This window comes from Cervus elaphus, chromosome 3, assembly GCF_910594005.1.
Source record: "Cervus elaphus chromosome 3, mCerEla1.1, whole genome shotgun sequence".
In the NCBI taxonomy this organism is placed as follows: domain Eukaryota; kingdom Metazoa; phylum Chordata; class Mammalia; order Artiodactyla; family Cervidae; genus Cervus; species Cervus elaphus.
The window spans coordinates 48,000,841-48,014,245 of NC_057817.1; the positions used below are offsets into that span (position 1 = coordinate 48,000,841).

At 40.1% G+C, this 13,405-nt stretch overlaps 1 protein-coding gene across 2 annotated transcripts in view; it reads right to left on the reverse strand.

Annotated features, from left to right (window-relative positions):
- Positions 1–13,405, reverse strand: part of SRGAP1 (SLIT-ROBO Rho GTPase activating protein 1) — a 295,080-nt gene that overhangs the window by 153,327 nt on the left and 128,348 nt on the right. The gene's annotated exons all lie outside the window — the stretch shown is intronic.

The following is a 13,405-nucleotide window of genomic DNA, read 5'->3' on the forward strand; positions in this document are numbered from 1 at the left end:
TTGATGATTTCATGAAAATAACTGAAGTGTTCTGGTATGTGCAAGATAAAAATACTGAATCCTATCATACATTTAGCTCTGCACCGGACCTTTACGAGGCTGCTGTCTTCAGGCTGGGTCTTTAAATAAAGATATCTGCTTACGAAATTATGGTTGCCAGGGGGGAAAGATCAGGGGAAGGGATAGGGAGTTTGTGATGGACTTGTATACACAGCTATATTTAAAATGGATAAGCAACAAGGACCTACTGTAGAGCGCATGGAACTCTGCTCAATATTATATGGCAGCCAGGATGGGAGGGGAGTTGGAGGATGGATATACGTATATGATTGGTTGAGTCCCTTTGTTGTTTGCCTTAAAATATCACAACACTGTTGATCGGCTAAGTGCTTAGTCGCTCAGCCCTGTCTGACTCTTTGTAACCCTAGGGACTGTGCCTGCCAGGCTCCTCTGTCCATGGGATTTCTCAGGCAAGAATACTGGAGTGGGTTGTCATGCCCTCCTCCAGGGGATCTTCCCAACACTGGGATTGAACTCAGGTCTCCTGCATTGCAGGCGGATTCCTTACAGTCTGAGTCACTGCGGAAGCCCGTTAATCATCTATATCCCAATAAAAAATAAAAAGTTTAAAAAAAAAGATATCTGCTGACCCTTTAAAAGAATGAGCTAAGCCTCAGTAAAGAAAGTAATAGATTAGAAACATGGATTACATTTGCAACACCACAAACATGCATGGAGTCATGAGGGGGAAAAAATTAAAGGCTTTCAGATAACAATTTGTAACATATGACATCTTTGGGTAGCTGAGGACATTGTAGTTTTTTAAACAGCGTTTCACCTCAACTATCTTTTTTGAGTTTAAATGGCAAAGAAGTGAGCACCATTTCTTCCAGAATTCTGAACCTTCTCAACTTTGCCAGCTGGCACATACAAACACTGACATCTGGTAATTTTTATTTAGTGCATAAATTTCTAGTTTGTAAAACACAGAGCTGTAGGGTTTATAGTAATGCCACGCCTAAAAATAATTTCTTTCTATATCCAAATAATCCACTCATTATGGGGTAATCCCTGGATTCTGCTTTATTATTTTGATCACAAGATCAAGACTCTTCACTTGGCTTTTCACATTTTCCACATTGTCCCAACTAACTAAGCTTTACCACATATATAATCCTGAAGAGAATCCTTTGACAAATATTAGGAACACGAACGTTAGTCATTTAGTGATTTAGTAGAAACACAAGAGCAAAAGTGTGTCATACAAAACTATCTGCAAATGACTGTAACAATGAACCATGTGTGTTTTGGAAAAGGAGATACAGTAACTAATAACTACTGACTTGTTTTTGTTCTGAGACTCAGGGCTAACCTCCAAAGACAAGAATATTCATACTGGAAAACTTCTTTATTTCATCTTTCCCAGTGTCAGTGCATATTCCCTAAAAGTGAGGGCTGAATCTAATTCAGTGGATTTAGTAGCAATCAATGTCCAAATAACACCTCCTCAACTGCATCCTATTCTTCAGTAACTGAGCTGACAATGCAAACGCACATACTTGACCATGTGTAATCAGGGTCATTAACAGCAGGGTAATCCAATTCTGAATGAGGAATCAGGAAATTTACTCAACTTAATAATAGCTAATAACAATTGAATCCTTACTGTTCTACACTCTACTGAAGTAGGTACTAATATTATCCTCATTTTGCAAAGAAGAAACTGAGGTTTAATGAGATAACATCCTTCATCTAGAGACTTCAGCTAGTAAGTAGCACCCTCAGGAGCTCTAACCCAGGTCTGTCCATCAAATTAATCTTAATAGAATGCTTCTGCCTGACTTTCACCCATGCAACATGTTTTAAGAGTGTGCCAGGCTGATATCCTGGCAAAGAAGATACAGTAACTATGATCCTATATCCTGGCAAAAAAGATACAGTAACTATGAAACAAGGTCTCAGCTCTCAATTAGGTCATGTCCCAGCAGCCCGGTTTTGGAGGAGTCCTGGGAGAAGATAGGAAAGCATTTCTCAAGTGTCCTCTCTTGGTTTCTCCACTTGGAGATTGGGGGACCCTATTATTCATCTCACAGAAGCGTGGTGAACACCAAAATGAAGACAGATTACAGGTTTTTAACTACTACAAACAGCAGCTGAATTTTAGTCAATCAAAGAAAAGTGTTTTTCAATACAGTATTATAATCACCATGGCTGCTAAACTCCTTCCTCCACAAATACAGACCTAGTTTTATTTCATAAAGAAAAAAAATCAAGGGAGGGGGTATTTCTCATTCAAGAATCCTAGCAAGTCTTTTATGATGAAGTAATTTTAGCTCATCTTGCTGAGCTAGCTCAAAAAAAAAAAAATCAATCATCTTAAGCTGTCAACTAGTTCTGTTTTGTTTTTTAAAGCTGTCCTGGTGCCAAAAAAGAAATAAAAGTAGGTGAGAGTACGAATCTCACCAGAAGCACACAAAATTATATGGGCTTCCTTCTTGGATCTCATTCTTAGATTTTTCTCTTGTTTGTTTCCTTCAGGGTTTAGAATCAAGAGTTAGGGAGTTTTGAGAAGGACGATCCTATTTTAAACAGTTAAAATCCCAACCTCATTTTGCAGGGAGTAACTGTTTCTTCACCTTATCTGTCATTTTCTGGTCAATATAGTACACTGGCAACATTTTCAAGAGCAAAAAACTGGAAGGACAGAAACTAGAGAAAAAGTATGTGCCAAAAATTAGAGAAGAAGAACATGACTGATTACTTTTAATTTAGAAAAGTTTGACAAATGAGGAAAAGGTCACAAGGGAAAAAAATCATGATGTAAGTACTAACATAAGAACTCTCCAGTTAGGAATGGAAAACCTTTGGATGCGGCCCATCAGGTCAGAGGTGTTAAGCAGCATAATTCGGCAAGTCACCCTCCTGCATATGCGCTGTGCCTCTCTTAACGTGACCTTATCAGATATGGTGCTCACTGATTACAGCACCATATATTAAAGATTTTTAAACCAATGAATAAAACAAATGCTGGTCATATTAATCTTGGTTCACTGCTTAGAACAGATCAAAGAAGCCTGTGGAGCACTGGGCCCTGAAGTGAAGTATTAGTCGCTCAGCCGAGTCTGACTCTCTGCAACCCCATGGACTGTAGCCTGCCAGGCTCCTCTGTCCGTGGAATTCTCCAGGCAAGAACACTGGAGTGGGTAGCCATTCCCTTCTCCAGGGCATCTTTCTGACCCAGGGATCAAACCCCGGCTCTCCTGTGTTGCAGGCAGATTCTTTGCTATCTGAGCTACCAGGGAAGCCCTACACTGTACCAATCCTGTAATGAGACCACAAGTGGCTATTAGCTTTCTTGAATTAGTACTGACTGGATGTTTTCCCCCTCAGGTCCAAGCTTCATGTTAATTTATCATAGTTGACCGAGCTGTTACTGAGCTCCTATTTTGTGTAAGGCAGGGTCCTAGGCACCGAAATTACAAAAACGTGTTTGACGCAGCTTCTCTGGGTAGGGAAGGAAATCCTAAAATGATAGTATCAATATACCATGCTCAGTGCTCATAATAAAGGCATGCAAAGAGGAGCTGACTCAGATGGGAAAAGAGCCTAGAAGATGTCACACCCTGAAGAAGAAGAAGGTTTTCAGACAGACAGCTGTAACTACAGAGAATGGGAGAAAAGGTCTGCAAATCATATACTCAAGAAAGGGCTTTCCTGGTGGCTCAGTGGTAAAGAATCCACCTGCAACGCAGGAGACCACTTGTAATGCAGGAGACCCAAATTTGATCCTTGGGTCAGGAAGACGCCCCTGGAGAAGCAAATGGCAACGCCACTCCAATATTCTTGCCTGGGAAATCCCATGGACAGAAGAGTCTGACGGGCTACAATCCAATGGGTCACAAAGTCACACACTAGTGACTACACCACCACCAAATAGCTAACTTGTATCTAGAATATATAGTAACGCTTAGAACTCAATAATAAAAACAGAAATAATCCAATTTTAAAATGGGCAACAGATCTCAATAGACATTTCCCAAAAGAGGATATACAAATGGCTAACAGCACATGAAAGATGATTCAAAGTCAATCGCCATCAGGAAGATGCAAATCAATGAGATATCACTTCACACTCACTAAGATGGCGATCATCAAAGATTCCACAAGTGCTGGTGGGGGGTTGGAGAAGTTGGAACCCTCACACACTGCTAGTAGAAATGTAAAATTGTACAGCCATTTTGGAACAAATCTGGCAGTTCCTCAAAGTTTGACATAGACTGAGAAAATCTACTCCTACGTATACACCCAAGAGAAAACATATTTCCACACAAAAATGTATAGACAAATGGCTATGGCAGTGTGACTCATTACAGCTGAAATGTGGAAATAACCTAAATGTCCTTCAATGGAACGGGAACACAAAATGAGGTATGGCTGCAAATTGGGGTGTTATTCATTCATAAACAGGAATGAAGTAAAGATGCATGCTTATACTGAAAATATAAGCTCAGTGAACAAAACTAGTCACTCATGGAAAGTGTGATTACATAAATGTGAAATGTCCAAAAGAGATTAATCCATAGAAACAGAAGGCAGATTCATCGTTGACTAGCGAGCTGGAGGTGCTGGAGGAAATGGGAAGTGATGGCTAAGGGGTGTGGGATTTTTTTTTGGGGGGGGCGGTGATGAAAATGTTGTAAAAGTGACTGTAGTGACAGTTACAAAACACTGAATACACTAAGAAGCATTTGTACGCTCTACATGGGTATACTGAATGAAATAAGACAGAGCTCAATATAGCTGTTACATTAGAAAAGGTAGACTGCCATATCACAATTCCATGAAATTTTGGTTGAGACATTTCTGAAAATGATGCCAGCGGTAACAAGAAAATGACCCCTGCTGTTTCCACACCCAGGGCTTTTTAGTGGTTTACCAAATTAGACACCATGGGGCAAACACTTCAAAACGGTGTCTTCATCAAATGACCCTTGCTTCAGTATTTTCACTTCATCTCAATCTATCTGTGATCCAGAATGGTATCGAAAAAATTAACCTAACAGAACATTGACAGCTTTATCACCATGACTCCCAGACAGCTGCATAAAACAGTACAAACTCTTTCAGGCAGAAAAATGCCACCTCAGAGTCTCCAAGCAGCCATTATTTAAATCTAGGGCACGACCTACTAAATACTAATAATGGCCATTTTAACAGAGCTAAAATTTACTTTTTTTTTTTTAAATGACTGTTAGTTCATTTCTGTTCTACCAGCACATAACCACAGAATGAATCAACATCAGTAGGCCAATAAGAATAATACACAAAAAGATAATGCTTTCAAACTACTCAATTTGGTAAAAAAAAAAAAAAAAAAAGTTGAAATAGTTCCTCTCTAAGCTATAAAAATCTGCTGACTAACACTTACCAAATAAAATGGAACTGCCTAGGAAAGGAGGAAACAGAGGCATGTCTTGCTATTGCCCTGATAAAGGGAAGTCCTAACCCTTAAAATAAATTTGTGTGAGACCACAAAGTATGATGCATATTTCATGGAAAGACTGAGGCCAGACTGGGCTGTTTTGCTAATATGTTACCGACTGATTAGGACTAGGACATAAAATTGATAGACTGGGTGTGAAACTTGTGAACATACAGCAAAAAATAAAAACACCGTAACACTTCTAAAGCATCACAAACCAAAAATAAAAAATAAAAAAAATAAAGCATCACAAACCATCTCAATTATTTCATAGCGTTGTTTGGTCAGATCTTCCTTATGATATCAACAATATATATTGTGTGTTGATTTATCAGTACCTTTACCCAAAGGATATAAGGAACTTTCCCAAATGACAGATGAGAACCCCTGGAATGTCTTGAAAGAGAAGAACCCAAGGAGGTTCTAACTGGTTCCTTTAATTTTTCACATAGTCATGTGAATGTGTATACAACCTAGCAGCTACTGCTTAGCTGAACACCATGTACAACCTCATGCAATAATGCTGAAAAGACTAAAAAAGCTAGAAATTTGGAGCCAAAGATCCATGTGAACTTTATTTTTGTGTGTGTGTAAACAGACTGAATAAGCAAAGGCCATTTCCTCACTAGAAATCTGAACCCAAGATTTAAGCATCTTTTGCACGCTGCACCATATGGGTTTGTGCTGGTGTTACAGCGTCACTTATTACAAGTCACGTGACATGGGGCAAGCTGCTTCACATCTTGAAAAATAAGAGTTCCACCTCACGAGACTGTGGTGAGACTTAGATGAGATGATGCAAGTGAAAAGCATGCGGCAATCTGCAAATCACTATGAAACAGATGGGGATGTTATTATTACTGGTATCATCAGGCTTTCACGAGAAAAATATTTATTGACTATTATCGTGTGCCAGATTCCCTTCTAGGGGCTCTAACAGACTGGAAAGGCCAAGCCCCATTCTCAGCGAGGCGCCAGCCAAGGCCAGCAGATGGTGAGAGTGAGTGACCTCCAGGGCTTTGAGTCACCAATATCAAGGAGCAATGCAAAGTGTTGGGGGGACGCGTGTGCGCCCCGGCAACCAGGCAAGCACTGAGGAGGTTGGTGGGCCTGAGGCTGACTCGGCAGTGGGCTGGCAGGCACAGCGGGGAAGGGCATCCCAGGCTGAGGGAAGCTGAAGCGCAGGCGCGAAGAGATGCTGGCCAAGTACTTCTCTGTGCTACAGTCTAAGGCTACTTGGGAACAGCCCTAGGCACAGGCCAGGTCAGAAAGGACCACACATGGTAGGCTGAGGAGTAAAATTTTATCTTTTAGGCCACTTTTCCCAACTGGCCTGCCGTTAACAGCCACCAGGCGAGCTTACTAAAAATACCTATGTGATTCTTTTGGTCTGACAGGACCAGGAACAGAGGCTATCCAAGTCCCCAGGCTGAAATCTTATCACTGGGCAACCTTAGGAAACACCAGTGGGGAGGAACTGAACTATTCTGAACAAGGAAAACACACAGTCCGATTTGCATTTCGGAAAATAGCACACATAAATGAATACATGAAACGGAAGGCTAACTATCTGATAAGTATGAAATGTTTTCACACTATTGAAATATTTTCAAACTATTGATGAAGTAGCTTCCTTTGTAAGCTACGTGGGTGTGTGTGTGCACGTGTGCTCAGGCGCTGAGTTGTGTCCCACTCTTGGCGACCCCATGGACTGTGGCCCGCCAGGCTCCCATGTCCATGGGATTCTCAGGCAAGAATACTGGAGTGGGTTGCCATGCCCTCCTCCAGGGGATCTTCCCAACCCAGGGATTGAATCCGTGTCTCTTACGTCTCCTGCATTGGCAGCTGGGTTCTTTACCACTAGTGCTGCCCGGGAAGCCCGTAATTCTGTATCACTGCAGCCCGCCAGGCTCCTCTGTCAATGAGATTCTCTAGGCAAGAATACTGGAGTGGGTTGCCATGCCCTCTTCCAGAGGATCTTCCTGACCCAGGGTTCGAATAGGGGTCTTTGTTTGAATTATGAATTATCGGGCAAAACAAACCACCACCACTGACAAAAACCCTCACAAGAATGAATGGTGTCCACATTTTTCTGTGCCTAAGCTTATTATTTTAATTAGTTATGAATCACCCATTTCCGTCATCTGGTGTGGAAGTAATGAGTATTTCCCTGTCATCTGTTATCAGAGAGGAGAAGCTGATTGCCAGCCACACTGGAGAAAAAGCTTTAGAGCTGTGCTGTCCCAGGCATCCGTGTGTTACACCGAGCCCTTGAAACTTCGTTGTTTCAAACTGAGATGTGTTCCAAGTGTAAAATACACAGAGGATTTCAAAATGCTAGTGTGTGGGGAGAAAAAAGAACATATAAGCATCTTATTAATATTTTTATATTAATGCTAGAATTAAACATTTTAGACATACTGGGTTATAAAAAGATATTAAAATTAATGTCACCTGTTCTTTTTTTTTTTAACATGACTGTTAAAGAACATTTAAAATTGGAAATGTAGCTCATCTTTAAGACAATTCTCTAGTGATGAAGTTTCTGATAAGTGGAATCTGAAAAGTTCCATAAGTGGAATCAGAAAAAGTCTTTGAAGAGTTGGCTAACTTGATCGGAAGCTAAGATTTATACACAAGGCAAATATGGGCTAGAATACAGAGTAGAATACAGAGTATCAATCAGGACACTGGTTCCAGTTACAGAAATATGACCTTGGAATAGTAATCATCTCTGTGGAACTTATGTTTCCTCAACTGCAAAACGATCACTAATCATAACTATCATATTCCCCTCCCAAAGGCAATGGAAGGCTTCAATGAGATGAGATATACAAAGACTTCTTCATCATGTCAAACACTGTAATGGCCAACTATCATGTAATGTGGACTGAGAAAAGAAAAAATGTAAGTTCTAGATTTGATGGTGTCAATTACTCACACTAAAGGACTTTCAGAAAAGACTACAGGCAACTGGAGTCAGTAGTGACAGCTTCAGGGGGTGGCCCCACACTGACTTTAAAGGATATGTAACATATGGAAGGCTCTGCAAATTTGGCAGAATGAAAAGTAGTTCCTTAAATAAGTAAACTAAAAATAATAATTCTTGATACCCTGGCCCAGAAGAGTAACGTTCTGAAGAAGGAAGCTTAGGGTGGTTGGACCAAATAGAATCTTTCAGGTTACTGCTTCACGGAAAATATAACTCCCTAAAGTCTATTTCTAGCATCAGGAAAAGACCCTGATGCTAGCAAAGATTGAAGGCAGGTGGAGAAGGGGATGACAGAGGACGAGATGGTTGGGTGGCATCACTGAGTCAGTGGTCATGAGTTTGAGCACGCTCCAGGAGATGGTGAAGGACAGGGAAGCCTGGAGTGCTGCAGGCCACGGGGCTGCCCAGAGCTGAGCACAACGGGACAACTGACCAAGAACAACAAAGTCTTTTTCTACTTCTGACTCATGAAATTACCAACTACTTAAGCAAAACAAACAGCACAGACATATAGGAAGCTGGGTTGCTTCCATTCTAAGCTCAAAGCATGGCTTCATCCTAGTGCACCAAGAGATAATGTGCATATCTGGGGGGGAGCAGAGTTATGATGAATCCTTTAGAAATAAAATAAGAAAGTGTCCTCTCAGCACAGTTAATCCTCACTGCATGGATATGAAAGTCAAGTCAGTATCCCAACATTTCCTACCCTTGGAGACTGTGTTTGTTTTTCTAAGTTCTCATAATAATATCTTCATTTGAAATGATATTTACCTCAGTATTATCTCAGAGTAAGCTCACTACAAAAGTTTTCATAATTTTTGACAGCCAAATATTATATTCTGGCCCAGATAACATTTTAATGTAAAGTATAGAAACCAAATTTGCACTTACTTTTTTTTTTTTCAGATGAAAGTTAGCCAGGATGAAAGCCAATAAATCCAGGTGATCAATTATTGCAGTTTAACTACATTGTTGGAAAGGCTAGTTTAAGGAAGTACAGATCTGAATGATTCAATTTAGTGCTTTTATTTAGAATGCACAAGAGGCAGAACTTCATTAACTTCCCCATAATTAAGCAAAGACATTTAAGACCATACTAGTAGATTGATTTTTACTACCAGAAAAAAACAGTGTATGGAAATCACTGATCTGTAGAGCCCAAAGATTTACATTTTGGAATGGCTGTGTCACTGACAAAAGTTCAAGGCATTCTTTAAATGGTGACTTTCTTTGCTGAAATAATTCAACATGAAGTCTCATGGCATAAACATGTTCCACATATGTTTTTCTCTAAATAAGTTTGAAGAATGAAAAGCTTTTAACTACTTTAAATCTTTTGTACAGAATTAATTACAAATTGAGGCTTTTTAAATGAAGGCTATTTCCCAAGCAGTAATTACAATTTTAAAGCATCTACTAGAACACAGTTTAACTTCCCAAGCAATTTACCATTTACATTGAACAGGAGACTATTTACTGAATTCTTACTATGTTCCAGATCCTGTGATAAATACTTGATGTAGTTTAGCTCATTTAATTCTCACAGCAATCCCATTATGTAATGCTTCCATTCCATACACGAGGAAATCGAAGCAAGAGATTAAGTATTTTGTCCAAAGTCATACAATGAATAAGTACTAGAGCTTAGATTCCCATTCAGGCTTGTCTAACTGCAAAGTTCATGATGCAAGTTTATAACATTCAACAGTTACAGACAATGTGCAATTACACAAAGCAAGTCTAAGTGATCCAGGCCAAGCCTTAGTGACAATTTATTAGAATGTATACAGATGCTGTATATAACTACTAATGCATCAGATAAAAGTTTAAGTGCAAAGTGTCTAGCACCATTCACAAAAGCAAGAAAAATTGCATTTCTATCACTGATACTTAAAGACCTAATATTTTACAAAAACTAGCTAAGCGGCTAACGCTAATTCCCTAGTACTTCTAAACGTCCTGGCTTTATGGGAAACTACGTATTTAAGTCAATTACTTTTGTTGTAAATCATTATTGTTACTGCTACTATGTTCCAATTACTGTAGAGTTTTGAACTATACAGATTATGAATCTGATTACCAATATCATGTCTCTAAATTTCCATACAGCACATAATAGATTCTCAATAACTATCTCTGATGAATATTTGCTTCAGTAAAGGTAGCTAGTTGCTCAAATGCTTCATTCTGCACATCTGGACATAGGACTCAAATTCTGCTAATTCATAAAATGGGTTTCCTGTCTCCTCTCCCTGCAGCCCACCACCCATGCCAGTCTACCTCCTCAATCCTCGCTCCATGTGGTCCTGCTAGTATCCAGCCCTGCAAGGCTTCCTCCATACACAATGCTCTCTCCTCAGTCAACAGTAGGAAAAACTCCAGTTAGAGCTACTGAAAATTATGTTTTAAACCTCTCTCAATTAAAGATATCTTTTATATGTGTGCTTCCACAGTAAGAGAACACCTTCATCTGGGAAAATAATGAAGGAAACACTAGTCATTTAAGTTTCCTTAGACTTCTATTAGAGACTTCGATGGGATTGCTATTGGCAACTTTATAGTCAGTAACCTCCGGCTCCAAGTGAACTACCTGAACTCTGACTCAGGAGCTGACGCAGGAAACCAGAAAGGAGCCTAGTCGCTTGTGCTTTTCCTTAGCATTCATTTCACAGCTGGAAGTCACAATTCTGGATGACAGAATAAATGCCTTCCAATGCTAGGCTACAAAATTCTTAAAGAGATGGCATTAAAAACAATCATCTCTCTATATGTATCTATACACACACTCCTGACACCCGACAGACACTTGGGCTTCCCAAGTGGCTCAGTGGTAAAAAAAACCCCACCTGCCAATGCAGTAGATGTGGGTTCAATCCGTGGGTAGGGAAGATCTCCTGGAGGAGGACATGGCAACCCATACCAGTATTCTTGCCTGGAAAATCCCACAGACAGAGGAGCCTGATGGGTTATATATAGTCCAAGGGGTTGCAAAGAGTTGGACTTATGACTTACTGACTGAGCACACACAGCATATATTTTATATATGTGCATATCTTTTAAGGGTTTTCAGGCCTAAGCAAATACTGAACATCAATCAGCTTGTTAAAATGTCAGGACTAATCATTCCCTTCTTGGGATGTCCTTGGTGGTCCAGTGGTTAGGACTCTGTTTCCACTGCAGGGAGCACAGGTCTGATCCCTGGTCAGGGAACTAAGACCCTTAAGCTGAGAGGCACAGCCAAATAAACAAAAATCCTCTTCATTTCATCCTTCAAACTATCAAAGAAAATGTCCAATTTGAGAGAAAAGCCTATGTATGATCTTAATATTCTTCTATTTTATCCTCTGATAAAAGCCAAATTCTATAGTAAAAGTTATTTTTGGTCCTGTACAAACATTCAACCTTAACCCACATAATCTGCAGAAACTGAATTCAACAACATTCTCTCATTGTCTGCTTAACGAGCAAAGGATTACAAAAATGCTTACGCTTCTCATCTGACAGACGCTGAGTAACTTTCAGGTGCTGCACCCTGAAGAAAGGAAGATAAACCCATTGCTTTTTGCCCCCAGGGCCTCCCAAGGCAGCTCCTGGTCTACAGACATGTAAAAATAACTTGTTTTTTTAATGTTTTTTTTGGTATGGGTGTGTGTGTGTGTTGGGGCTTCCCAGGTGGTGTTAGTTGCAAAGAACCCATCTGCCAATGCAGGAGACATAAGAGACGCAGGTTCAATCCCTGGGTCAGCAAGATCCCCTGAAGGAGGGCATGGAAACCCACTCCAGTATTCTTGCCTGGAAAATCACATGGACAGAGGAGCTTGGTGGGCTATAATCCATGGAGTTGCAAAGAGTCAAATACGACTGAAGCAACTTAGCATAAACTGCACCCCATGGACTGTAGCCCGCCAGGCTCCTCTGTCCATGAGATTCTCCAGGCAGGAATACTGGAGTGGGTTGCCATGCATTTCTCCAGGGGATCTTCCTGACCCAGAGACTGAACCCATATCTCTTCTATCTCCTGCAATGGCAGGTGGATTCATCATCACTGTGTTACCTGGGAAGCTACGGCAGTGTTGTAAATCCTACAGTGGAAGCATGAAGAGAGTGCTGAGAGGACAGAGGAGGAACAGTAAGTTCTCCCCGGGTGAATCAGGGAAGGCTCTGATACGACACAGGAGCCAGAACAGTAGCTAAGTAGAAGGATGTCAGCGGAGGATGTGCGTGAGAAGGGCATTATGGGTAAAAGGAGTAGCCTGTGCAAAGGCCCCAGGGTATGACCATCTGGAGAGTTCAGGGAGGGAGTTTACCAGAATGGCAGTTTGGTTACATACTTCAGGGTCATAAGGTAGACAGGGGCCGGACCAATTATTAGGGGATTTAAAAGTAAATATTCTACAATGATAAGGAGTGTTATCTTTACTCAGCTCTCATTATTGAGAATGCTTCAATTTATTTATTTAACAAGTTAAAAACAAGTGCATATCCTCCCCTCCCACCTGGGAATGTAATATACAGCACAGCGAACATATCAATAATACTACAATAACTTTGTATGGTGACAGATAGGTACTAGACTTATCTATTGTGATTTGTTGGTAATGCATAAAAATATCACATCACTGTTGTACATCTAAACTAATATTGTATGTCAACTGTATAATTTATAAAAAGAAAAAAATGCATATTAATCGCATTTAGAAAGGAGACCTGTAGAAATATATTCTATAACTGATTATCAGAACACATTTTCTGCCAAATATTTGACAAGCTTTTTTTAAGTGTTTAATACTAATTTAGATAATCTAGATAAGAAGATAGATAAGAGATAAATGCCAGCTGCATTTAGTAGAATACCGAGGATATGGAATGGAAGGATTTGTAAGTACCATAAGGTGATGAGACTGCCTTTCGTTTCACTATAACTAGACTTA